Here is a 27,189-nt window from a genome sequence, read left to right as displayed (position 1 = left end):
TGTTAATAGTACTTGATTGAAAAATATTTGGTCACAGTGTTACATGGATAGAAAACATTCAAATAAAATCTTTCACATGAATGTATTTTTAAATTACCAGAGGAACTGGCAGATTATTTTCCAGCAATGATTAGATCTTTCCGGAACTTTCTCGATGCTGAATGGCATCCTAACGGAAAGAGTTCTGCGCGTGTATGTGTCGATCCTTCGCCGTCCACCTCCTCCAGCACGTTAGGCAAAGATGTTGTCTTGTCGATGTCCTCACGAAAAATGAATGTGTCTCACCACCAGAATATCGCTTAAGTATGCTTTTTGTGTGTGATTGAATCGAGAGAAGGTGTGGTTTACGATGGCAATTTGGAAGGCAAACTAGAGGGGAATGAACTCTCTGAGCTCGGAACTTTCGGCGACTGAGCAATAATCGATTGCGGGCGCATACAATATTGGATACGGAAATATCCTACTGATGGGGAAGAATAATCTTCAGAAGCGATCCTGTTAATTGCGATTGATTGAAAAACCACAAAACCAAATGTATTTGATCACAGTGTTACATGGATAGAAAACATTCAAATAAACTCTTTCGCATGAATGTATTTTTAAATTCCCAGAGGAACTGGCAGATTATTTTCAGTAACGATTAGATATTTCCACATTTTCCTCGATACTGGAAGCCCACCTGTGGTTAATGCTAATTCGATAACCATCTGTTAATAGCACTTGCTTGAAACATATTTGGTCACAGTGTTACATGGATAGAAAACATTCAAATAAACTCTTTCACATGAATATATTTCTAAATTCCCAGAGGAACTGGCAGATTATTTTCCAGAAATGATTAAATCTTTCCGGAACTTTCTCGATGCTGAATGGCATCCAAACGGAAGGAATTCCGCGCGTGTATGTGTGTGTAGCAGTGTCTTCCCGAGGAACCGTTTGTGGCATCACTCTCCTCCTGATGGATTCCCTTCTGGCCTAAGGTGCACAAACAGGCTCTTGGTGACACCGTTCATCCGCGCTTTCATGATAAATGAAGAGCTTCACCACAACAGCGACAACATGCTCCAATCGCTGTTCAATTAGAACTGAGTGGATATCCGAGCGGCGCTCGCTTATATACCGATTGGTGATTTCAATAGCCTGTTTTGAAAGCAATTTTAACACTATTGAAACAAGTTTTTGGATCAGAAAGTAACAAGTATAGAACGCGTAGACATTTTATCTTTCGAATGAAGTGTTTATCATACCATTTCGTTCAGTTGTTTAGGAGCTATTAACGCTCAAAATCTCGGTCTCCGGCGTAACGCTTTCGTTTTCGAAACTTTGATTTTACACCCCGGTATAGAAATGAAAGACGTAGTCCTACGTCAAAATGCTAAATAGACACAATTTAAATTACCAACTATGTTCTGTGGAGACATTTTCCCGTACTATCGAAACGGATTGCGTCGACTCATTCACTGTGAAGTTATACGTTGTCATTGATATGTACTGCCTCAACGGCCTTGTGAACATAAGTCCTTCAGATTTATCTTTGATTACTTTCCAGAAGTTGAAAAGTGCAAGTTGATCATATGACCCGTACCAAAAATCCTTGTTTCTATTCTCGAGAAACTGCAAAAGCTGGTTTTTGTTCCAAACTCATTTCGACAAAGTGAAGTTGTTGCCCATAGTCAATTGCTGTTTCCTCAGTAAGTGTTGTATCAGAACTTCGCATCGGTTCATTAGCATTGGTTGGCAACGCACTAAAATCGATGGCATCGACATTCCATGGAAAAATATCGCAAAGCTGGAAACCCTTCTTGAGACATTCTTTGGCATTGGTGAAATTTTGAAGTGCGGTTTGCACTAGACTTCCAAAATTACTTCTATTGACACGTGCATGGCTGTTACTTATGAAACGCTGTCTTAGCACTTTGGTCTAGATTTGCTTGAAAGGGCCAAAAAAGTTCCTGTCAAGCTGCTGCAAAATCCGTGTCGCATTTGGGTAGAGGGAAATGAGAATCAGTCCTTGTTTAGCACAGAATTCCACTAATTCGATGCTCACATGACTTTTATGACCATCCACGAAAATAAGAACCGGAAATTGAGAACGTCTGTCCTCCAGCCATTTGTACAAATCGTTTGCAATGTACTCATAGAAAGTTTTCGAGATCTGCCACCCTTCGTAGGAGACACCAACCGACTAACCTTTTGGTATGTTTTCAAACATTTCTCTGCTTATACGTTTTCCAGGGTACAGAATCATGGATGGTGTTAAATCGCCTGCAGCAGTACTCCCAAATAATGCAGTGTAGCTTTCTTTTTCTGAGATACTTGTCACAAGATAAGTATCCTCTATATCTGGGCACAATGCTTTGTAACGCTTTGGTACTAATTGAAACCCTGATTCGTCAAAGTTGAGAATACGGTCAGGGTCATCAAAAATAGCCATGTCGATGCAATCCGTATGAAGCAAATCTTCCACTTCTCTGAACCAATTCCGCAACTAAGTTTCTGTCACCGACGCACCAGCCTTCGAAAGATTGTTTACCAGCTTTTTTTTAATTTCCGGATGTCTTGCTAAATATCGGTGGCTCCAATTCTTGCCTATAACCTGCCTTAGCCATATAAATGACCCAGCTTTTGAAGCGTTCCTCTTCTTCTGGAAGCAGGATCGGGTCAGGACCTGACCTTGGCTTCCTCTTTTCGTTTTTTACACGCCTATAAAGTGTTGTAAACGGAACGTTGAGTTTCTTTGATACTTCCCGAATATTGTTGAATCTTCTTGCTTCGCAGACAGCCTCTTCAATGGTCTGCATATCGTACTGTTTCCGGATCTAGGAGGTCTTCATTCTTGCAAATTGAGAAAGCAGGTAAACTCCGGGCTTCAATTCAATACAAAACCAAGGCAATTTTCATGATCCACTATTGTGAACATTTCATTTTTTGCCCACATATATGGACCATATCCAACTCGCATAAATTCGGCATTTATTTTATAAAATTCGTTGGTGTAGTACTATATTACGATGAATCATACCTTTAATCGATGAAATTTGTTGTTATTATAAATATGCAAGCACTCAATCATTAAAAAATCACTTTATGAACACCTAGCACCTCCGTTGCGCGAGCCTGAAAAACACAAACAAACCAAGAGGCAAAGTGAAGCACCGGATGTTTTTGACATTTCGTGAAGCTTGTGCAGCTGGTCAACATAAGTTGGATTGTTTATGCTGGTGCATTGATAACTGATCTGCACTGAAAAAATAAACATGATGAAATTTGATGGTACCTAATTGTTGCATAAAACTATATTGGAGGTCAATATTGATTCATAACTGTGGGGTGACTGTATATTCATATTAGGCTGTCTAAAAAGCCCTGCGGTATTTTTTTTGAATTTTCATTTGTTCATAAAATTAGTTACAATCATCTGTTTTAAGTCAAATATACGCCGTTTTGTTCGATGACTTGTTCCCAACGAGATGCCAACTTCATAATACCCCTGTTATAGAAGCTCGCTTCCTTATTGGCAAAAAACTCGGATAGCCAATTTTCACAGGCCTCTTTTGTGGCTAACTTCTGACTACCTAGCTTGTTCGCCATGGACAAAAACAGGTGGTAGTCACTTGGTGCAAGGTCCGGACTATACGGCGGATGCAAAAGAACCTCCCATCCGAGCTCCCGGAGCTTCTGGCGCGTCACCAAAGAAGTGTGTGGCCTGGCGTTGTCCTGATGGAAGACAATGCGGCCTCTGTTTATCAAAGATGGTCTCTTCTTCATGAGTGCTACCTTCAAGCGGTCCAGTTGTTGGCAGTACAGGTCCAACTTGAGCGTTTGGCCATAGGGAAGCAGCTCATAATAGATTATTCCTTGACAATCCCACCAAACACACAGCAGAACCTTCCTGGCCGTTAATGAGGGCTTGGCCACCGTCTGAGCCGCTTCGACCACGACCGTTTGCGCTTCACGTTGTCGTAAGTGACCCACTTTTCATCGCCAGTCACCATCCGCTTCAGAAACGGGTCGATTTTGTTGCGATTCAGCTGCGATTCACATGCGTCGATACGGTCAAAGATGTTTTTCTGCGTCAACGTGTGTGGCACCCATACATCGAGCTTCTTTGTGAATCCAAGCTTCTTCAAATGGTTAATAACGGATTGATGACTTATCCCCAGCTCTTGGCCGATGCTACGGCTGCTACTATGCCGGTCTTTCTCGGCTAATTCAGCGATTTTGTCGCAATTTTCGACGACAGGCCTTCCGGAGCGTGGCGCATCTTCGACGACCTCTACACCAGAACGAAAACGTTGAAACCATCGTTGTGCGGTGGAAATGGAAACTGTATCGGGTCCATAAACTGCAAAAATTTTATTGGCAGCTTGAGATGCATTTTTGCCTTTGTCATAGTAGTACTGTAAAATATGTCGGATTTTCTCTTTATTTTGCTCCATATTTGCGACACTATAACTCACGAACGACTTAACCAAACAAAACACTGTCAAGGACTATATTATAGCGAAAGCTAAAATACCTTTCCAACAAGCTATAGTATGACTCGATACAATGAATACAACTAGAACTACGCGCTTACAACAACACCTCGCGGAAATACCGCGGAAATATAATACAACGACACCTCGCGGAAAATATACTTTGTAACCAGTGTCTTAGAATATCAACAAATATTCACGAGAAACGAATATGATTTTGTTCCAGTGTAAATGACTTTTTTTCAGCTTGAAACACACTGCCCTCATTATTTTGATGACAATAACAAACGAGTTCATTTTGTTCATATCGCTGTTGCATGAGCAAATTTGCTATAATGAATGAATGCGACATTGAGTGGGGTTCATAACTTCGCTGTTATTTATACTTTGGATATCAAAAGCAACAAATTGATATTCATCACATCCGAAACGATATTCGTTCTGGCAGTGAATTTAAGTAAATAAATTTTATTTGGCGAGACGGTAGCAACGGCATATGCAGAATAGATACAACGAGTGGTTTTAGCTACCGTCAAGTCATTTGCGACATCGGGAATTTCATAAGGCAGCAGCCTCAGCCTCAGCCTCAGGTTAGAAGTTAACAACAGCTGATATTCATTTGGCTGAAATGAAATTCAGTTCTGACGTTTCCGATAATCAAAATGAAAATGACACTGGGTGGAAAAAATAAACATCAAAACAAAAGGACAAAAGTTCATCTGCTCATATTCAATGGTTGCCTGGATCTGTCATTTTAATTTTCGTTTGGAATATATAGGTTTTCGATGCAACCTAGCCCGAAAATCTATGCATTTGATCTTAGCGAAGATGATTTTTTCCAACACTGCTTGTAACAATACAGATAGGAGTTTGGCTCCTTTAAACTTATGTAACTGAGCCTGTAAAAATAAACGATTTAATAAAAAAAATGACAACTCAGCGTTAGACAACTAAAAACAAATTACTATCGAATACAATTGTTGAACATTCAATGTACACGCGTGACATTGAATTTAGCGAATCTACTATAATAGGCGAAGTCATATTCACACATCATATACTTATATAGTAACCACTTCATAGTGGATCTTCCTATCTTCAGTCGCCGGAGCTGTTTCATGTCAAACCACAGAACCAGCCGCTCATAAAATCCGCACCGCCTTGCATGCCGGAACGCCTCGAAATCGGATTATGAGATGAGAGGAAAAAGACGACGAGATGAACATATCGAAAGATGGTTATGCTCACGGCGAGTTTTTGCTGAATGTTTATGATAAATTGGGCAAACCTCTTCGGAATGGCAAAGCACTTCAAATGGATTTAACCAGTGGCGGCTGTCGTCAACCAGGGTTAGTATCCGGTTTGGGTGCGGACAGGAGTTCTCGGGGAAGGTGCAGTGTAACGTGGGTGCTATATATCACTCTTCATCCACAACGACGAATGATAGAATTGCGCTTTGATACCAGCATACCATTCGTAGAAGTATTACGTTTTTCGAGTGCAGATGATTTACGGGAAGCTTAGTTAAATGGGCGTGTAGCGGAAAGCTTCGACGAAATTCATTGGGTTGAGCTTCGCCAGCCCTGATTGTTATTCTGAGGGATGCTCCCAGGCGTGTTTGTGTTCATATATCAATTTAAACAAAATCTGTTAACCAGACGTACGCTGATCTTTTGAGACTCATAATTTCTGAAAGCCAACAAAAGAAGAGCTATGGTATACAAATACCCTTAATCAACGAACAAAGTTGAGAGTTCCGATAAGTTTTGGTACAGCTCGCTCGATTAGCTGAGAAATGAAGAAAAAAATCAAATCGAAAGGCTACAAACATAGTAAAACTTTTTTTGTGTTCATCAAAAGTTGGAAAAAATGGAAGTTACATCATCCGGATGTCACGATCGGGATTTGTTTTCAATGAGTGCAGCAAACATTGGCTATCAACAATTCCCGTTTCGAGTGGGGAGGGACACTTTTAAACGTACGTGATTAATAGTTGAATGGTAATTGGAAATCGTTGAGGAAATGGAATACTCTTTCTCTCCTGATTTTTTTGTAGGAACTTCCGACAGCCACACTCACATATACACCCAATCCATTCCGAACACCTGCCGATCCAGGATGACAAGGGGCTGGCCAACTGTCAAATTCATGCCGCCCAAATTGAAATGGTTTTGAAGTTGATAGAAAAGTGGAGAGCAAAAAAAAAAACCGTTCCAATGGTGATGGTTATTTTTTGTCACGGTAAATATTGCCAAGTCCCCTCGGAGAAAGAGACAAAACGCCCCACAGGTCAAGGACTGGCTGCACGGACCGTTGATAAATGGTTGGTGCAAATTGATTCACGAACGCGTAGTGCTAACTATCCTCACTGGAGGAGGCATCAAGACTCAAGAATCGAACCGTGGCACTGAACGCCTCAAATGATATTCCTTAAAATAATGGGGCAAAACGATGGGTGCGAAAATTGAAATAGCAAAAAATGCATTCAAGCGGAAGCAATCTGATGTGCTGTTTTTTTCCTTCCTTCGATTTGGTTCGATCCGTTCCGGTGGCGTTGAATGTTGGTGTAATTGATTCGCCTCTGGTGGACCGGAATGGAAGGAACCATAATCGAATCAACAGAGCTGGATGAACAAAAGTCCGGAAACATTTGCATTTCGGCTTTTGTTAATGATTGATGAAATAGCGGAGCTCATGACGCATCACAATAGATAAAATAGTTTTTCCACGGAGTCACGATTGGCGAGTGTTTGAAACTCTCATTCAACCTCATTGTTAAACTGGAAACCCATTTCCCATTTAGTACTTACCACGGTCGGGCATCTCAAATTTCGCAGCCCCGCTAGTATCCGAAACATCAGAATTGGCCATGAAAGTATAGTTTATGGTGCTGTTTGATTTCAGCAGACGTGGTAATGTGAAAACTTTTTTATGGCGAATTTCGACTTCCAATCCCACAAACCGACTATTCCCGGACCGCCGCAATCCATTTCCACGCACGCTGACGTGGGAAGCGGATCTCCTGCGACCGTGACAGGATGCTCATTTGTCAGCATTACAGGCCTCGTTTACACTCCCAGCGGATTTAAATTCGTAAAGTTTTTGTTTATGCCATTTGCGCACCCACACCACTGGTTTTGTCAGTTCATTAGAGTAAAAACTTGCGCCTTCGTTCGGTGCTTCGTGTGCGGGAACGGCCTGGCTTGGGCGCCCAGGACGGGCACATTTGTAACTGGAATCAACAAGATTTGTAGTCCCGCTGGTGATAACCAATTTGTCTCAATGTTTCACAATCTTCGCTTTTAGCGAATGAATTACGCAGGCACATTTCGAGATAATTCGCATAAAACAGTAAATTTCAAATTCGAGAGCGCAGAAAATGAGTACACAATCAAAAATAGAGTAGAAAATTTACGAAATCTGCTTGCTAAGTCGCACAGAGATCTTTATCATACGAGGGTCGTTCAAGAAATAAGTTTCAGTGCCTCAGAAATCGCAGAAAAATAAAGCTAGGACGAAAAACTATGGATGGGTTATACCTATGATATAAACGCAAGGTTGACTTAGGACTGCCGTTGGCTTAGTAATCATTTGTGTTTTTTCATTCGCACTTCGGATGTTCCTCATTGGGTACGATATCGCCGTTGCGCAGAACTATTTTTTGTATTTATTAATTAAATTATTGATTAAACTAGTGAATGAATGAAACAATTTACGAATTCAATTGCAAAAAAAAATGAATTTAGGTCAATTCATGCATTATGGAACCACTACCAAATGCATGAATTGACCTAAATTAATTTTTTTCATCAATCATTAACAAATTCCGAAATGCAAAATGGAAAATGGACTTTCAGCTTTGTTGATTCGATTATGGTTCTTTCCATTCCGGTCCACCAGAGGCGAATCAATTACCCCAACATCGCAGCAAATAGTTATCAACATTTTGCCCGATCATCAAACGGTATGCGTAGAAGTTCAGTGAGCTGGCGACATGAAGGGATATGCAGAGTTGAATAACCGAGCCAAAACGTTGAATTTGAACCCGCTTTTGTAGACCGTGTTAGCAAAACGAATTCCGGAGTGTAAAAATGCATGGGGGTATAAAAGTACTGCCGAGATCTGCAATGCCGATTTCCCAACTTATTGGTTTCGGAATCTGTGGGAAAACACATTCCGGTTTGAAAAAATGCAAGCGAGTACAAAAGTACTCGCACCTTGCATCTAATTTGCAATGCCAATTTCCCCACGCTTCATGTTTTGGAAATCCTTGTTAGGGATACATTCCGATTTGCAGAAACGCAAGCGAGTACAAAAGTACCCACAACTTACATCTATTTTGCAATGCCAGTTACCTCAGACTCCATGGTTTTCAAGTCTGTGTTAGGGAAACATTCCGATTTTCAGAACGGCAAACGAGTACAGAAGTACCCGCTGCTTGCATCTATTTTGCAATGCGAGTTTCCCCAGACTCCATGTACAGACGTCGGTTAATCGTTTGATTAATTCAAATAATCGAATATCTGAGATTATAATCGAGTTATTTTGTATCGAATAATTTAAAATCAAAATATGAATACATCGAATAATTGGCACTCTAATCGCGATTAATGAAAAAAGGAATCTTTCTCAAGGTTAATGCATTTTAAGGTTAAGAATTAGGCTATATATTTTTTTTATCCAACATTTTTTTATCCAATCATGTAACATCGAAAACTCGATAGACCACGCGACCAGAAAGACAACGTGATACGTGATTATTACAAGAAATAAATATTCACACGATTAATCGAATATTGAAAGACAATTATTCGAATGAATCGAATATTGAAAAATGCCCCATCGATTAATCGATAATCAAATAAATGAAAAATTTAGACATCACTAACTCCATGGTTTAGAATAGAGATGTGCCATCCGCTCATGAGCTGTTCATTCGAATCGCTTCATCATAGTGAGCGGATTCGGATCAGCTCGCAATCAAAAAAACGCAGCTCATCAGCTCATTACGGAGCTGGAGCTGTTGAGCTGATGAGCTGTTGAGCTGTTGAGCTGATGAGCTGTTGAGCTGTTGAGCTGATGAGCTGATGAGCTGTTGAGCTGTTGAGCTGATGAGCTGTTGAGCTGTTGAGCTGATGAGCTGCTGAGCTGTTGAGCTGAAGAGCTGTTGAGCTGTTGAGCTGTTGAGCTGTTGAGCTGTTGAGCTGTTGAGCTGTTGAGCTGTTGAGCTGTTGAGCTGTTGAGCTGTTGAGCTGTTGAGCTGTTGAGCTGTTGAGCTGTTGAGCTGTTGAGCTGTTGAGCTGTTGAGCTGTTGAGCTGTTGAGCTGCTGAGCTGTTGAACTGTTGAGCTGCATAGCTGTGGAGCGCAAAAGCTGCAGAGAGTGAATTGCGAGACGCGAAAGGATTTTTCGTCTCCCGCGCTTCATGGCATGACGTCAGTTTGTTTTCGTGTATCCCTCTTCGTACTTTAGCTTTAGCAGAGATGCCAGATAGGAAAAAAGGTTTTTGTTTTGAAGATATTCAATCGTTCGTTACATCATTAAATTTTTCTTATATGGCCAAACAAAATAATAAACATTATTATATGCTTGTAAATAAATTTTATATATTACATTGTTATTTAAACATTACTGTGGAAACACATACATTTATTTCCGCGAAAAAATTATGAATCAAAACAATTCAGAAAACCACCCGGTATAAATGTTGATGATTGATACTGGTCCTTTTGTTACCTTTGTGATCGTGAATAATTATTTCTCGTTGCACCTATTAGTGGATTTATTTTAATATCCTCGGATGCAAAAAAAAATCTCGATGGTTTTTTCAAAAAAACGTTGTCTCGGCCAATATTCCTGGAGGCATTTTATTTGGCTACTGCTGGTTTTTCTGTTGTTTAAGTTTAGCATATCCTAAGCATCTTCTATGTTGGATTTCAGCATTCAGTATTTGTTGTATATTATATTATTAGAATGCATATCAGTTCTAGTTTTTGTACAATTACAAATTAAATTCGTTTATTTTTTGCTTTCCGTCTATTAAGAAAATGCACACTATGCAATGTCCCATGGTGATTACGTTTCTTATGCAATTGTGTGGGCAACTGCAAAATTCAACTGAGCTCAAGAGCTGTTCCAAATGAACAGCTCACTTGTGTGAGCTGAACGGCTCTGAGCCGCTCACCGTGATGAGCTGATTTGCCCATCTCTAGTTTAGAAGTCTGTGTTAGGGAAACATTCCAATTTGCAGAAACGCAAGCGAGTACAAAAGTATCCGCTGCTTGTATCGATTTTGCAATGCCGATTCCCCCTGGCTCTATGGTTCTGAAGTCTGTGTTAGGGAAAAATTTATTTTCTATTTTTCTACATAATCGCCGTAAAGTTCGAGGAATTTTTCATAGCGTGGCACGAGTTTTTCTATTCCGAGCGCGAAGTGCGTAGCGTTCAACTTTTTGAAGTAGGGTAGTTGGTCATTTTTGAATAAATCTGGCTATAACTTTTTAGTACGAAGTTTTGCGTTAGAACATTATGTACCACAATGAAGCTTATCTTTTGTCCTGTCAATGAAAAATAACCAGAGAATCAATTATTTGACATTTTTCTTGTATTTAACGTTTTTATATTTCAGAATAAATTGACCAAACAAACCCCACACACGGGGTAAGGTGGTCAATAATAGGCACTTAAAGCTAATACGTACAATAAACCTTTCTTTTACGTTTGAGCCGATTTTTTTGTCATGGTTATTAACCAGTTTTAGAACACATTTTATAATGCGCAAACCGGGAATGATTTTTGACAAAATTGGAACCATGTCCTTATTTTTTAACCTACTTAATAAAAAGTTTTCCCAATTTGCTTATTTTATTGTATTAGCAATTCGCTATTTTTCATCCATAGATCGCTAATTTTTTGGACGCTCAGATTCCAAGATATCGTCACTGACCAACTAGCCCCGCCCTACCCTACGATGTAACTGCGTCACGAATTTCTTCAGTGTTATCGAATCGTTGACCGCCGAACGCCGAACCGTCATCACCGTACTATTGTGAAGTTTTGGACCGATTAAGAACCGCGATTAAGAACAAAAGACCAGGTATATTGACGAAATGAGTGTTCCTCATCCACGATAATGCGCGGCCCCATTCTGCACGCGTAACTCAAGAGCAATTGAAAAAATTTAAATGGACTGTGTCTACTCCCCAGACCTCGCCCCTAGCGACTATCACTTTTTCCTTGTGATGAAACAGGCGTTCGGCGGTCAATGATTCGATAACACTGACGAAATTCGTGACGCAGTTACATCGTACTTCAAAAAGTTGGACGCTATGCACTTCGCGTTCGGAAAAGAAAAACTCGTGTCACGCTATGAAAAATGCCTCGAACGTTACGACGATTATTTAGAAAAATAGAAAATAAAACGTGGATTACGAAAATCACCTTGTTTTTTGTCCTAACTTTATTTCTCCGCGATTTCTGAGACACTGAAACTTATTTTTTGAACGACCCTCGTAAATAAACAAAATATAAACAAAATGAACAACTATAATGCTGCATAGGTAACAAACCACAATTGAAGCAGTAATTTTGTACCACAAAATAACTGCAAGATGAATCTTAAGCTCAGATTTCATGACCGCAAGCACAACCATTAGTATTCAATGTTAGGTCGATAAAACAAAGCTAGCAATAATTAAATTAGCGCTAATGTGCCTCACTGCGTAGCCGCCATCAAACGGAAAGTAATTTTGCTTTTGACCACGCAGTCAGCATTATTATCATATTTGCGCTAATGATTGCTCCGTTGCTCTTTTGCGTGTTCGCGTCACTGCATTATCAGTACCGACTCCTGAATGGTCTCTGGCCGGATATAATGGAGACTAATGCCGGTTTGACATCAATTATAATTAAACCCAATTAGTGTGCTAGTACAGAGTATCAAGTACTATTGTGAACGAGCACTGGAAGAAGAAATGTTCCAACGCGGCGTGGCGCACCAAAGCAAAGTTCATAGCGCCTCGTCGTTTCGCATCCCATTCATTAATGCGATTAGGGATCGCTTAAACAAATTTATGCCAGCCAGGGCGTGATACCTCCCCCCACCCCCACTAATCATCGTAACACTCTCTCGTGTCTCTGATGTCTGTCACTTCTTCGCCCGTCGATTATTCATGTTCAATTTCATCCTCCGGAGGCCTGCACCGTTTTTCCTAAATTAGTTTTTAGGGTGGATCCCCAAAGCGAACGTGGAAAGGTAAAAAAAATAGTTTCTCTGACTCCCAAAATGCTCTTGAGATTGAAGCAGAAGGAAAAAAAAGTAAATGAAACTTCTGCCCTTTTTCCAGGAGGCAACCAACCATTCAGACTTTTTCCGCACGTTCACGTGCTGAGTGACTGTTGCCATTTGAAGAAGGTAACGCCGACGTGTCGCGGCCTCTTGCTACATGGATTTCAACTTCAGCATGATAAATGGTGTTACGCTGTTTCACCCTGCCCTCAGAAAATTTCCGCCACTAAATAAGTTCACTCTGGTGATGGAAGAATACCTGGGACTGCAGACTGCGAGAGTGGTTTAGGTGAGTTTGCCCACCGAGCGGAAGCTTAATTTGTAGCATTCCGGCGGCGTATAACATAAATAATTCCAAACGCAAATCTGTCAGTGTTTTGCAGATGTTTATCAGAGTATGAGCAGAGGCTGAAATGAGTAATTGAGCTTCAAGAAAATTGGTTAAAGCTTTGCGAAAGGATACTGTTTAGAATACTCGGAATACTCGAAAGATTTTCTTGAAACTTTCACAAGTGCGTTGTCAATTTTTCAATGTCGTCTTATGTATAGTAGCACGGAAATACAGTTTTCGTGTTTTCAATTCAAATGTGTGATTTTTACAATGTCATGAAAAACATGAATCCATTTACTTTATACAGGGCGTACTCGGTCATTTACAGTTTTAAGTTTAAATTGGATTCTTCTAGTTTTTTTTCTCGATCTAGTCAAACAGTTGAATCCTAAAGTCTTTCAGGTTTTTAAATATTATCCAATTTTTTATGTGTACCTAATCTTTACCCATTTTATCTATATATATAAAAATGGAGTGATGTCTGTATGTCTGATTCTTATAGACTCGGAAACTACTGAACCGATCGACATGAAAATCGGTATGTAGAGGTTTTTGTAGCCGGGGAAGGTTTCGTGATAGTTTGAGACCCCTCCCCCCTCTCTAAAGGGGAACTGCCATACAAATGAAACACAAATTTCTAAATTTCTCGAGAATTAATCAAGCAAATGAAACGAAATTTGCCGTGTGGAGGTTTTAGGGTGCAATAAATGATTCTATTGTGGTTAGATACCCCTCCCCCCTCTCTTAGGGGGGGGGGGGGTCTGCCATTCAAATGAAGTACAAATTTCTGCATTACTCTAGAATTAATCAAGCAAATGAAACTAAATTAAGCATATGGAGGTTCAAGGGTGCAATAAACAATTCTATGGTGGTTAGACACTCCAGAAATTTGTGTTTCATTCGTATGGCAGCCCCCCCCTTAGTGAGGAGGGTGGAGTGTCTAACCACCATAGAAATATTGATTGCACCCTAAAACCTACACATGCCGAATTTCGTTCCATTTGCTTGATTATTTCTCGAGTAATGTAAAAATTTGTGTTTCATTTATATTGCCGCCCTTCCCCTTAGAGAGGGGGGAGGGGTCTTAAACTATCATGAAAACCTTCCCCGGCCCCAAAAACCCCTACATACCAATTTTCATGTTGATCGGTTCAGTAGTTTCCGAGTCCATAAGAATCAGACAGACAGACAGACAGACAGACAGACAGACAGAAATCCATTTTTATATATATAGATATGAAGGAAAGTCAAACATATAGGAATAGCCATCTGCCTGCTATGCATATATGATGTCGATGAGTTCGAGATTTTTCGATAGTGTATATCATAGAACGACCTAAAATATGCAAAGTTATACGATTTAATGTTTGATGGGTTGTTATACCCCAGCAATCATTAAATCGCATAACTTTACATATTCGAAGTCGTATATAAAGTGGGTTAGAATTATACAGCCATTCCATGCCAAACCGATATAGTGTTCTCAGATTTTCGTGAAAAGTGGAAATTTTGTTCTTTATCACAAAACATGAGACCCGTATTTTCTAATTTTTCGTTATGGTGACCATTTCCATTTTAGGGTGGTCTGAAAAATCATTTTTCCACTTTTATTCAAAAAATACTTTTTGCAAAAATTCACAACATTTGAGCTACTGAACCGATTTAGATGATGATTGTTTAAAAAAACAGAAAAAATTAATAAAATATGCAATAGTTATACGATTTTCGTAATTATTGATTGTAGTCATTTTTTGTTGCTTCCATGGTTTTTTACATAACATATATCGATATCAGAGATGCTATTTTTGTTCGTTTTTTTTTCAAATTTAACATTTTTTAAGTCTTCGTTCAATATTCCTATGCGACTAGAATCCAGTCTAACCACACGTGTTCAGGTTAGCTTCTTCTTCTTCTTGAAAGGCGTTAACGTTCCCTGTGGAACTTTTGCCGTCTCAAACTATGCATTAACTAGCGTCATTTATTAATACTTAGTTGAGATTTCTTAAGCCAAATAACACGCCTTGAATGTATTCCGAAGGGTAAGCTCTAGAATACGTGTGACCACAGTGCAAGTCGAAGGAAATTTCTCTGACGAAAAATCCTCCGGCCAGAATGGGAATCGAACCCGAACACCCGGCATGATAATGTGAGACGCTAACCACTCGGCCACGGGTGCACTACAGGGTTAGCTTATTGTCTTCAATTTAATATGTCGAACATCTAAATCGGTTCAGTAGCTCAAATGTTATGAATTTTTGCAAAAAGTAATTTTTGAATAAAAGTGGAAAAAGGATTTTTCAGACCACCCTAAAATGGAAAAGGGTATCATAACGAAAAAAAAAAAAATACGGGTCTAATATTCTGCAATAAAGAACAAAACTACCACTTTTAATGGAAATCTGAGAACGGTTTGGTATGGAATGGCTGTATAATCATATAACAGTTCGGCTGAAAAGTTCATAAGGTTGACGTCTACATGGCGTCTCTTGCAAAAATGTACTTGACTATCACAAAGCACCATCTTTCAATGGATACGTGTCATTATTTGACAGCAATCGGTCGATTGGTTCATGAGAGTGAAGCAACTTTTGTTATTGTGAAAAAAATGGAAAATCCAAATTTCGTGTATTGATAAAGCATTGCTTTTTGATGAAAAAAATGCAGTGCAAACCAAAGCATTGCTTGATAAACGTTATCCGGACTCTGCACAAGCTATTGCAACTGTGGAATATTGGTTTCGTCAATTTCGAATTGAATTTTGCAAAAAAAAAAGTTTTACTGTGTTACCTTATACAATTTTCAGCCGAACTGTTATAATGTCGATGAAAGTAGACATCGTGTATATATAAAATCATATAAAATGTGAAAACCCCGATGTTATTAGTCACAATAGATCATGTCATAATTCAGTACAACAAGCATCAGTTATTATACACTATCGTAAAAATGAAATAATCGACATCATTTATGCGTATCATGTCTATTTTGTCTATTTTGATCGACATTATATATGATTGTAATTCGATCCCTCTTTATATGCGACTTGGAATATGCAAAATTATATGATTTAATGTTTACTGGGGAAGCAATTCGTGAGCCGCATAAATGTATAATTAAAATCAATGTATTATTACGAAAAATCGCATTACACACTGTGGGAAATCGTTCAACAGTACATTGTATCAGATCGTAAATGAGGGCATATTACATGTATGTCGCCGTCTGGTGGTGATTTCCATTTAGGGAGGCATATTTTCTCTACCATCTGATAGGTACCAACAGGCCCGAGGGCAGTTTGCATCTGCATCTCTTTTGTATCATATGTACGAGTTTGAACTGTTCAACAGTTGTAATCCAGATAGTCATGCGAGGTAGTAGCTGCTCGATAATCCAAACAACCGGAGTTCGAATCCCATTTGAGCAATTTTCACAGGCTCCACCACCACTCATTTTAAATGTTCATATCACTCCTCCCTTTAAAAGTAAATTAAATAATTTATATTTCTACAAACATAAATGTTCCCATATACAAATGGCGATTTTTGAGCTAATCATTTTACGTTAATATTTTTCGCTAGTTGTTTTTTCCATGTCTATAATAAATAAAATTGGCGTATGACAATAGTCGTATATGGTGCATATTTAAAGCGTATATTCATCCAAACTAATTCGCAAGCATTTGCCATGTATGTATATTGCCTCCACTTTTGCAAGTATATACTAGTTAGGCGACCATATACCACTCAAAATGTGGGTTATATGATAATGTATAGACGCTTATACGATTTAATGTTCACTGGGACCGCATTACGACTTGATGTATCGTGATGATAAAATCGGATTTTTCGCAATCTATATGATATTATATATACACGATATTTACTTCGATCGACATTATATATGATTGTAATTCGATCCCGCTTTATATGCGAAGTTATACGATTTAATGTTTGGTGAAAGATGTTATGCAAACATTTTTTTCTCCATATTCCAACGATATCAAAAGTTTTGCCGAATACACTATAAATTTATCTTGACTTTGAGCAAAATTAGGATTTTGTAATTTTTGTAATATTTTTCAAAGAAAAACTTCTTCCTGTAAAAATGCCCAAATTCTAATATATGGATGACTTTTTTGTCATTGTATGGGCTATTTATATATATATATATATATTTGAAGATTAAAATAAAACTTTTCGAGAAAAATGTATTTCAATTAATTTTCATTTCTCAGCGTAAATTTAAAAAACAAATTATTTCAATTTTAATTTTTTTCTATTTTTTATGAAAATTTGAAATGTTTACAAATGGAAGCTGAAACAAACCACACAAACATGTCAATCCAAAGAGAAAGGTTAGGCCTCGTGCATTGATTTCATTGATCGGGGATGGTCAGAAGCAACACTGTCAGAAATGTCAAAATTCGTGTTAGACAAAAAAAAATAAAACAACAGAGGATTAAGGTTAGGTTCGAAACGGTGATCTATAATCAAAAACCTTGTCCTCATGCATCTCAATTAATCAGTTTTGCGACGCAACAAATACGAGATTTTTCAAGTTTTACCCAACTAAAACGTACTTTCTAGAGATTCTAGAAGAAAACATCCTCACATATTGTTTCACAGTCATGTTCGAGTGGTGGAAAATGTCATTTTGATCTTCTCGAATGAAATAATTCATTAATGGTTTATTTCGTTATTTTTCGAACTAAATATAAATACTACACAAAGCTTCGAAGCAAATTCTATTTCTGAAGCATTGGAATGGGAAACAATAATTATTTTTGATGAATGAAAGGCATTTTTTTATAAAATAAAACGGTTTCACAGGATCCACAAAGTTACTAGATTTTAAGTTGTTCTTTTTAGTTTTATCCCGAAAATCCATAACAAACTTGATTGTGTCTATATATTAAATGAAAACTTCACAATGTGTTCTTTGACACGCAACTCCTATCTTTTTTAATTTCGCTCTAATATCATTTTGAACAAATCCTGGTGAGCCTCCGATTAGATTTTTCAAAAATCATGAATTTTACTCCATTGGAATTGCCAATTAACCTTCACCTTAACGTTGAAATATTAATATTTTTCTTGAAATGAGTCATAAAAAATGTTTTTTTTAAACTGTATATATTCGAGTCCAAAATATTCGAATCGTATGTAATCGAGTCAGTATATAATCAAGCATGTATATAATCGAGTTCAACCTGTAATTTCGTTGGGAGCTTCAAATTCAATAGTGCTGGAGCCTCGATTCAATATGTAGAATAATGATTCAGATTCCCAAATGAAAATTATTCCGGCTTCCGAGTGTAATGTTCCGTCACCAGCTATTTTAGAGCTAGAATCACATGTCGAGTTCGGTTATGTTTACTGCGTTGTCACAACTGAAAGGGGGGCTTTTTCCGGATTCGGTGACCAAATATTTGTCAACCGTCTCACTCGAGTCTGCTCGCTGCGGATCTTCGGATGGAATGCTTTTTCTCTGGAAAAACCACATCCGAAAGCACTCGTACGTAATTCTGCAGACAGTTGCTTTGCAGTGGCTGAAGTTCGCTTGCCTGCTAAAGTTCATTTCCGAATAACCCGCCACACATAATTTTGGTCGGGGCAGAGCACAGCCTCAATGTGACAAATGCTGTGAACAACTTTTTGTGAACTGTTGTGTCACGAGCCTGTGAATTAATTCAAACCGTTTTTATATTCGAATGTTATGATAATATTGATTGAACAAAAAGAGTGACAAGCTGTTGGGATACTTCAGACCTAAGACACATGAGGGTGCAAAATAACATCGATGATAACTTTAATGTACTGCCAACTGCCACTCCAAAAACAAAGACTCGTTAAATCTGCGAACAAAGAGTAACTATCACTACCTTCGATAGTAGCTCCGAACTGGCCCCCCAAAAACCAATCACTGGCCCACACATAAATATTGTCGGCCAACGCGTCACATGCCAAGGCACGATTTATGGCCTGGAAAGCTTACATTGGCCGTAGTGCCAAATCAATGCACGAACAGCATCACGTAAAATTGCTGCTGCTGTTGCCGCTTGGTGAGCGAAATGGGAAAACTTTCTCGCTTCAATACCAAAAACCCCGAGCCATTTGTATTGCCACTGCCATCGGTTGGTTCGTGGATGGATAGAAGCTTTGAACTACAAGCCTCGGAATCAAACTCATAAAGCTCGTGTTTATGGCATCAATTTTCCGCAACGTGATTGCACTAGTTGTCGGAAAGGATTGACATGCCTTCGGATCGAAGCCTCACATTCCCACCGGCGGCATCAATGGGGAGAAAGATATAGAGTATATATTTCGCACAGACGAACACACACACACACACAAACACACCGACGTCAGAGAATTTATGGATGAGCTACACTTCCCATCCACCGATGAGGTACTAGTCAGTCAGTGTGGCATCCAGTAACGCTTGTCGGCTAAAAAAGCGATGTGTGGCTCTGTGTGGAAGTTCTCATCAAGCATAATATAAATTTCCAATTACACGCTTCGAGTACAACCCACTTTCCACTCTGGCAAGCACTTGTCTAGTGGAGATGACATGCCAAAAATGAAACCTTTCACCAGAGTCGTAACAAGTTTGGCGGAGTGTTTCGTTTGATCCGAACTTCAGCTTAAATTTTATTGTTTTCATGTTCCTGATAATTCTCTTTTTTCTTATCCCATTTGTTTATTTTAGGCTCATTAGAATTTTAGCTGTAACGGAGCCGAATTTTAATCGTGTACATGTCACATGTTTATTATATCTATAATTAGTACATTACATAGTTGCCATTTTTTCGGCGTAAGAGTACTCCCTTTTATACCATTGCATATGGTACATTTACACATTAGCCACTTAGCCGTAAGAGTATTCCTTCAGTTCTTCCATTATCCAGTTAGCCCATCGGACAGCGGAGCGGAACTCAACAATGATCAGTTGATATGATCATTGTTTAGTTATTAATAGAACAGCAGCCCGATGTTTCTTGCAGAGCAGAGCAGTTGTATGGATGAATCGATCTTATTTCGACCGTGGATCGATCTCCATCGCTGATGATTGTTGCGTGGACGTAGTTATTCTGTAACAACACAAAGATGGTCAATGAGGGCCCTGAGTTTTGAACTCACGATCGATCGCTTACTAAGCGAATGCGCAACCAATGTGGTCACGGAGACCCCCGATAATTCCCATGTTAATGATAATTTAAAGATTATGAGATGAAGTATAATTACTGTTCTCTTTTCTTCTTGTCTGCAAAAACAGTCTACTCAGAGCGTATGATCAAATTGATAACAATATGTATAGTTGTAATCAAGATTAGAATTTGAAGTTGAAAAAAATCATTCTCAAAGTAGCGTGCCCAGTACGTTTTTCGGGACATAAATTGTGACCACAATAAAAAAATATAATAGGAAAGTGTTAAGCTGATCATGATCACTCATGATTTCCAATGGATAAAGAGACATTCAGTCTCCACTATGAATCGGTCTATAACTTTACTATTAAAATCTATTGAAAAACTTCTGTTAACTTTTGCGGTACAACTAGTATCAACTTAACTTTATTTGATTGAACTTACTGTTCAAAAGTTAAATCAAAATTCGATTATTTATACTTTTCAGTGCTATTGTTTTAGCTGTCTACTGAAAATTTACAGCATCTTACTAATAGACGAATCTTCTTTTTTTATTATATTACTGTATTCTTTCCATTTGTTTATTTGTGTTTTTTTGTTCCTTCATTAGGGTGTATTCCTTCTTTCCATTGTTCAGTTATACAAGACAGCGGAGACAGTTGATATGATCATTATTTTGATATTAATACAGGTAAACTTCGATATAACGTACATTTCACCTTCAAAATTGTACGTTGTATCGAATTGTACGTTATATCGAAGCATAATAAATTACTCACAAACGTAGTCTATAATACATTATTGTGTTGCTGTTTTGGTAAAGTTAATTAATGACTTCAATCAGGAGACGAAGCCAGCCTTTCTCATGATGTTTTCCTTCGTTCTGTTGATTAAAGCTTGATTCATTTAGAATACAGAATCACAAAACCAGCTGTATTTCGGGATTGATTAATGGTACAAAACTTGTTTTAGCATCACAATACAGATAATTCATTGTTCTATCAGGAAAAAAATATTGAAATTTTTTTTCCTTTACACTTTGGAAATGTGTACGTTATATCGAGTGACGTTATATCGAGGGTACGTTATAACGAGGGTACGTTATATCGAAGTTTCCCTGTATCACATCAACCCCATATTTGTTGTCGCAAGCAGATACAACTCCAGGACTCCGACCGTGAATCGATCTCCATCATCTCCATCACAAAGATGGTCAATTGAGTGTCCTTAGTTTTGAACTCATGATATATCACCTAGAATTGGAATTGGAATGGAATTGCTCTGAAATTGCTCTATAGTCAAAAATGTAGGAGGGTCTGAGCCTAGTGGCACGGACGGAAGTTTGACGTAGGACTGTGATTGTTCAGAACAGTTGCCGTTTGTTATATGACTGTCAAAGGGTTTATAATGAACAACAAAAAAATTGCAACTGGCAGGAAGTTCAACTCTCTAACTAAAAAATGATTAGTGAATATCAGTGATAGATGAAGTATGTGGATTGGTAAACAAAAATAAAAATATCGTCATTGATTACATTGAATATGAAGTTTATGGGAAAGAAACAAAAAAACAAGTTGAAAATACTTACGATTTCGTGATATTTTGGGGTAAAATACACATAAAATCATGAAGTTGCTTTATTTTTAATGGATAGCCATGGTATTGTGATTTCTTTCCTCTGTCATATTCTTATTATTAGTCTTATTCTAAGGCATCGGGAGCAGTAGCTTTTTCTGTGAAATAATGTTCGTTTGCAGACTATCACAATCAAGTCGTATTGGTTCTACTGCTCAATCTATCATAGAAGGAATTGAGTCATTGAAAATTATGAATATGAGTCGTGAAGATTAGTAATATTGCATTTCGTTTCATTTTGTGATGCGATGTAATGCCGATCTCAACAAGTTCTCGCATGATAATCGCTGCCATCCTACTAGTACTGATATCATTTTTCGCTGTACAATTGCCCATGTTGTCGAAGCTCGAAAGACACTCGCTTAAAATGTTCGTCACCCCGTCATAAACGGAAGTCATACGCTAATTGCAAAATACATGATTTACATTCGCATTCGCTCCCAAAACATTCCTCTTTTATTTGTTAAATTGCTATCTTGTTTCATTATTTCCACTGTTGATATCTCAAGCGAAAAAACTAGAAGTGGGTTATATCTTTGATATAACCGTAAGGTGGACGTAGGACTAACATTGACTTAGCAATCAATAAGTAACAAGCATATAAATCTTAGACGTTTCATCTTTCGAATAAAGTGATTGTCATACCACTTCGTTTAGCCGGAAAAAATATTAACATTCAAAGGGGGAATCGATTCCTCCTCGGAAATACTTAGCACACATAGTACCCACACCCCTAGCCCCGACTATTGGAATCATCGTTGATCCGGAACAGGATTATTAACGCTTGTGAAGGAATGGATTCCTCCTCGGAATTACACAGCGAAAAAAAGACCCCCTTCCCAACAATTCCATCTTCCCAATACTGACGATCGATTGCAGCATTCGTAAACAAATAATTTCATAACGCTGCTTTTATAAATGTGATTTCTTCGATATGTAATATAATATCCACTTCGATCATATCCTCTACACCGTATCATACCATATCAAATCAAATAATAGTACCTGCTGCTTGCATCTAATTTTCTATGCCAATTTCCCCTGGCTCCATGCTTTTGGAATCTGTGTTAGGGAAACATTCCGATTTGCACAAACGCATGCGAGTACAAAAGTAGCCGCAGCTCACGTCTATTTTGCAATGCCGATTTTCCCATGCTTCATGATTTTGAAGTCTGTGTTAGGGAAACATTCCAATTTCCAGAAACGCAAGCGAGTACAAAAGTACCCGCAGCTCGCATCTATTTTGCGATACCGATTCCCCCAGGCTTCATGATTTAGAAGTCTGTGTTAGGGAAACATTCCAATTTGCAGAAACGCAAACGAATACAAAATACCCGCTGATGGCATCTAATTTGCTATGCAAATTTCCCCTGGCTCCATGGTTTTGAAGTCTGTGTTAAAGAAAAATTCCGGTTTCCAGAAACGCAAGCGAGTAAAAAATTACAGGAGGTTGTGTCCAAGATACGACCGCATTGTTGACGTAGAACTACGCTGTTATTTTATATAAGTCGCTTGTTTATATCTTCGGATATCATTCTATAACGCTTTGGCGCACAATCTTAACGTCTGCTTCGCCATAACGTCAGTTTAATGCATTGATGCATCCTCAAAGGCACCAACGAAGCCCTTATGATGACGGAAAACAAACAATGTTAACTGCTTGGAAAAAGACTGAATTATGCCACACAGCTTGTACCCTGCTGTAACACCCTTCGAAGCGAATTCGCTGATGAGTTTGTCAAGAGCGACCGCCTTCACAACCAGCGGGAAGAGCTTGATTTGGTTGCTGCCTGGGTAACGGCGTTTACATGTTCGACCGACGCGCCGAAATCGCCTACTTCGCTGTTGTTCGATGCGGTGTCACACTCGCGAAGGCTCGTTCAGTGCGAGCGCTTTTCACTGCACCAACATCGCGTGCATCATTAGATGACGCTTACCTCGAAATTTTATTGCCCCTGGCAATGCGTTCGTTTTTTTGCAGGGCTCGAGCCTGCCTTCCTCTTCTTCTTGCTCATCACAGACTACGCGAAGTGTGTTGTGGTACAGACGATCATTATCGTCCGCTTTGTGTATTTAGGATTTAGCTTCGTGGGAGGCAAATCCATAAACATGGTGAGCTCGGTTTTATGACGTCCTGAGACGTCCTGAGAGATATGAAGTAGGAGATAAGAATAGGAACAAAATAGAATAAGCAGATGGTAAGAATGTGTATGAGCAAAGGAAGAAGGAAAATAAATTATATGAGTTAGTTGGTAACGAGAAACCAAACCGTGAACAAGTCTATCCGAAAGGCCCCTGACAAGTGTCCAATTTATGACGCGGAAAGAAAAAAAACACGATACAAATAACGCCAAAAACGAACTGAAAAATCACACGACGATATCCAAGTTGGGGTCCAATCTTAGATCGAAGTGCAGCGAAAGCAAAGTGAACTGGATTGCTCAACAGTCCGATGCCGAATGAAAGTTTGCCTCAGCGAGATCCACTGTTTATACTCTAAGCAAAAATTCCCCTTCATTCTTCTACTTTTTCTTTGTTCACGGAGACTTGAAATCCTACGACTTCCCCTCCGTTGGTCGTCGATAAGTTGCTCGTTACTGACTGCTCTGTTCGGGAAAGCACACAAATGTACAAGCAAATGTATGGGAAAATGAAAACGCTAAAAGTTTTCATGATTTTTAACCATTTACAAACCAGGGAATTCTAATATATAGCATATTAAACAAATCTTACGGAATTTCCGATACGTTTAGTATGCAAATCGCCAAAATCCTTTCGCGGCAAAAATAGTTATTAACGTTAACTTTATTTCATAAAAACGTGACCTGTTTTCTGATTTGGCACCCTTAATGAAAGACGTAGTTCTACGTCAAAAGCACCCACAGATTGAATCTGTTTTGCAGTGTTGATTTCCCTCAGGCTCCATGGTTTCGAAAAGTACCCACTGCTTACATCTATTTTGCAATGCCGATTTCCCCTGACTCCATAGTTTTGAAGTCTGTGTTAGGGAAACATCCATCCATTCCAGCGATCGTACCTCAATCGTTGCGCAATTATAACTGAGTGGATTTCCGAGCGGCACAAAACTCACGCGCCTTCTGAATTAAATCACGGCAAAAGTTATTACCTTCGAGTTCGATTCTGTGAAAAAAATTATCAAACGATTATTTTATTTTACATTTCCCTCTGAAGTTTACATCCCAAAAGTGTACATACTTCTCGAATCTCGAATTTGCTTGAAACTGGGAAGTTCATTCGCTTCTAGTGGCTGCACGATTTTCCCAGGTTCCTAAGTTTAGAAGATCATGTTAGGACAGACATATTCCACTCTGCACAAAGGCAAGCGAGGACAAAAGTACTCGCAGTTTGCATTTATTTGCAGAGCCGATTTCCCCAGAAACCTCGGTTTTGAAGTCTGTGTTAGGGAAACACATTTCAATCGGAACAAAAATACCCCCGATTTGTATGAATTCGCAATGCCGATTTCCCCACGCTTCATGGATTTGCAGTCTGTGTTAGGGAAACACATTCCAGTCGGAACAAAAATACCTCCGACTTGCATGAATTTGAAATACCGATTTCTCCAGGCACCTTGGTTCAGAAATCTCTATTAGGGAACACATTTCGGTGGGAACAAAAGCTCCCCCTACTTTCGTGTGTTCTTTTTCTTCTTTTTGGCTTTAAGAGGGTTTAAACTTTTCAGTTCACTCGCCTCTAGGCTCTTTCGTGTGCTTGCAATGCCGATTTCGCTGCTTGGTTTTAAAGTCTGTGTTAGGGAACATTTTTCGATGAGAACAAAAGTCCCCCCCCTACTTTCATGTATTTGCAATGCCGATTTCCCCAAGGCTGCTTGGTTTTGATGGTTGTGTTAGGGAAACCGTAAATCGGGCCAATCAAAACGATGCAGTTAGGGCGTTTAGATAACGCCTAATATTTTACAGTTATTCAATTGTTTATCTAATGAAAAACAACATTTTGTTAGTTGCGATAGATGCGTAGAAATATTCCCTATCAAGTGATGCAAACATCTCTCCTATCCAGTACGAAATGTTCGAGCTATAAGCATTCGAAATCTTTCATTTTTTCCTGCATGTTCTGTGTTTAGGTTTTCATTTTACCCTCCATATATTCCGGTTAGACGTAGTCCCACGTCAAAATTGTAAGGGGTTGTATCTAGGAAACGACCGAATTTTCGACGTAGGACTACACAATTATATTATGCTATCCACTTGTTTACCACTTCGAATATTATTTTAAAATGCATCGAAATTTTTGTAATAGATTATGTTCTTCGTTACAAGTAAATTTGATGGACGTCCTTCTATGTTTGATACGATGCCTAGGACTACCAAAATATGTGATCGGAAGAATTGTCAAACGATCATAGTATTTTACATTCCCCTCTGAAATTCTTGCATCTTTTTTTTTTTTTTTTTTTTTTATCTGTATTATAGTGATTTTCAACTCATTTGGCTGGTTCGTCACTTTTTACTTCCATTTTTGGAAGAATGTCGGGAGTGAGAATTGAACTGGTGACCTTTAGCGTGAGAGGCATGGATGTTACCACTACGCCAGATCGCCTCCACATTCTTGCATCTCTCATCTTTACGTAATTCTCGGACCGCGTAAACCTCTAGTATCTGAAATGACGATTTTCCCACCAGGCTTCTCAGTTTAAAAGTACGTTTTGAGGAAACATATTCCGGTCTGCACAACGACAAGCGAGTACAAAAGTACTCAAGACCAACAAATACCCCCGACATGCATGTATTTGCAAAGCGGATTTCCACAGGTACATCGATTTAGAAATCTGTGTTGGGGAAACCGTAAATCGGGCCAACCAAAACGTGGCAGGCAGGGCGTTTAGATAACGCTTGAAATTTTACAGTTATTCAATTGTTCATCTCATGAAAAATACCGTTTTATTAATTGTGATAGACGCTTATAAATATTTCCTATTAATTGATGCAAACATCTTTCCGATCTATTAAGAAATGTTTGAGTTATAAGCATTCGAAATACGGATAGGGTTAGCAAACCCATATCGACAGAACAAATGTATGGGAAAAATGTAATTCTTCCAGTTTTCATGAATTTAAACCGTTTAGAGATTAACGAATTGTAATGTATAGCATATCAAACAAATCTTAGAGAATTTCCGATTCGATTGGTATGCAAATCATGAGAATTCATTTCCAATGAAAATAGTTATTAATGTTAGCTTTATTTCATAAAAAAAGTGACCTGTTTTCTGATTTGGCACCCTTCCTGAAAGACGTAGCTCTACGTCAAAAAAACATACGATAAAACGG

The 27,189-nt window shown here is 38.7% G+C and overlaps 1 pseudogene; it reads right to left on the bottom strand.

Moving 5' to 3' along the window:
• Positions 1 to 1,921: 1,921 nt before the first annotated feature.
• LOC129766937 (uncharacterized) overlaps positions 1,922 to 27,189 on the bottom strand; it is a 28,438-nt pseudogene continuing 3,170 nt past the window's right edge.

This window comes from Toxorhynchites rutilus, chromosome 2, assembly GCF_029784135.1.
Source record: "Toxorhynchites rutilus septentrionalis strain SRP chromosome 2, ASM2978413v1, whole genome shotgun sequence".
NCBI classification, from domain to species: domain Eukaryota; kingdom Metazoa; phylum Arthropoda; class Insecta; order Diptera; family Culicidae; genus Toxorhynchites; species Toxorhynchites rutilus.
Note: the sequence above shows the minus strand (reverse complement) of the source record. Positions and strands in the feature narration are given on the sequence as shown.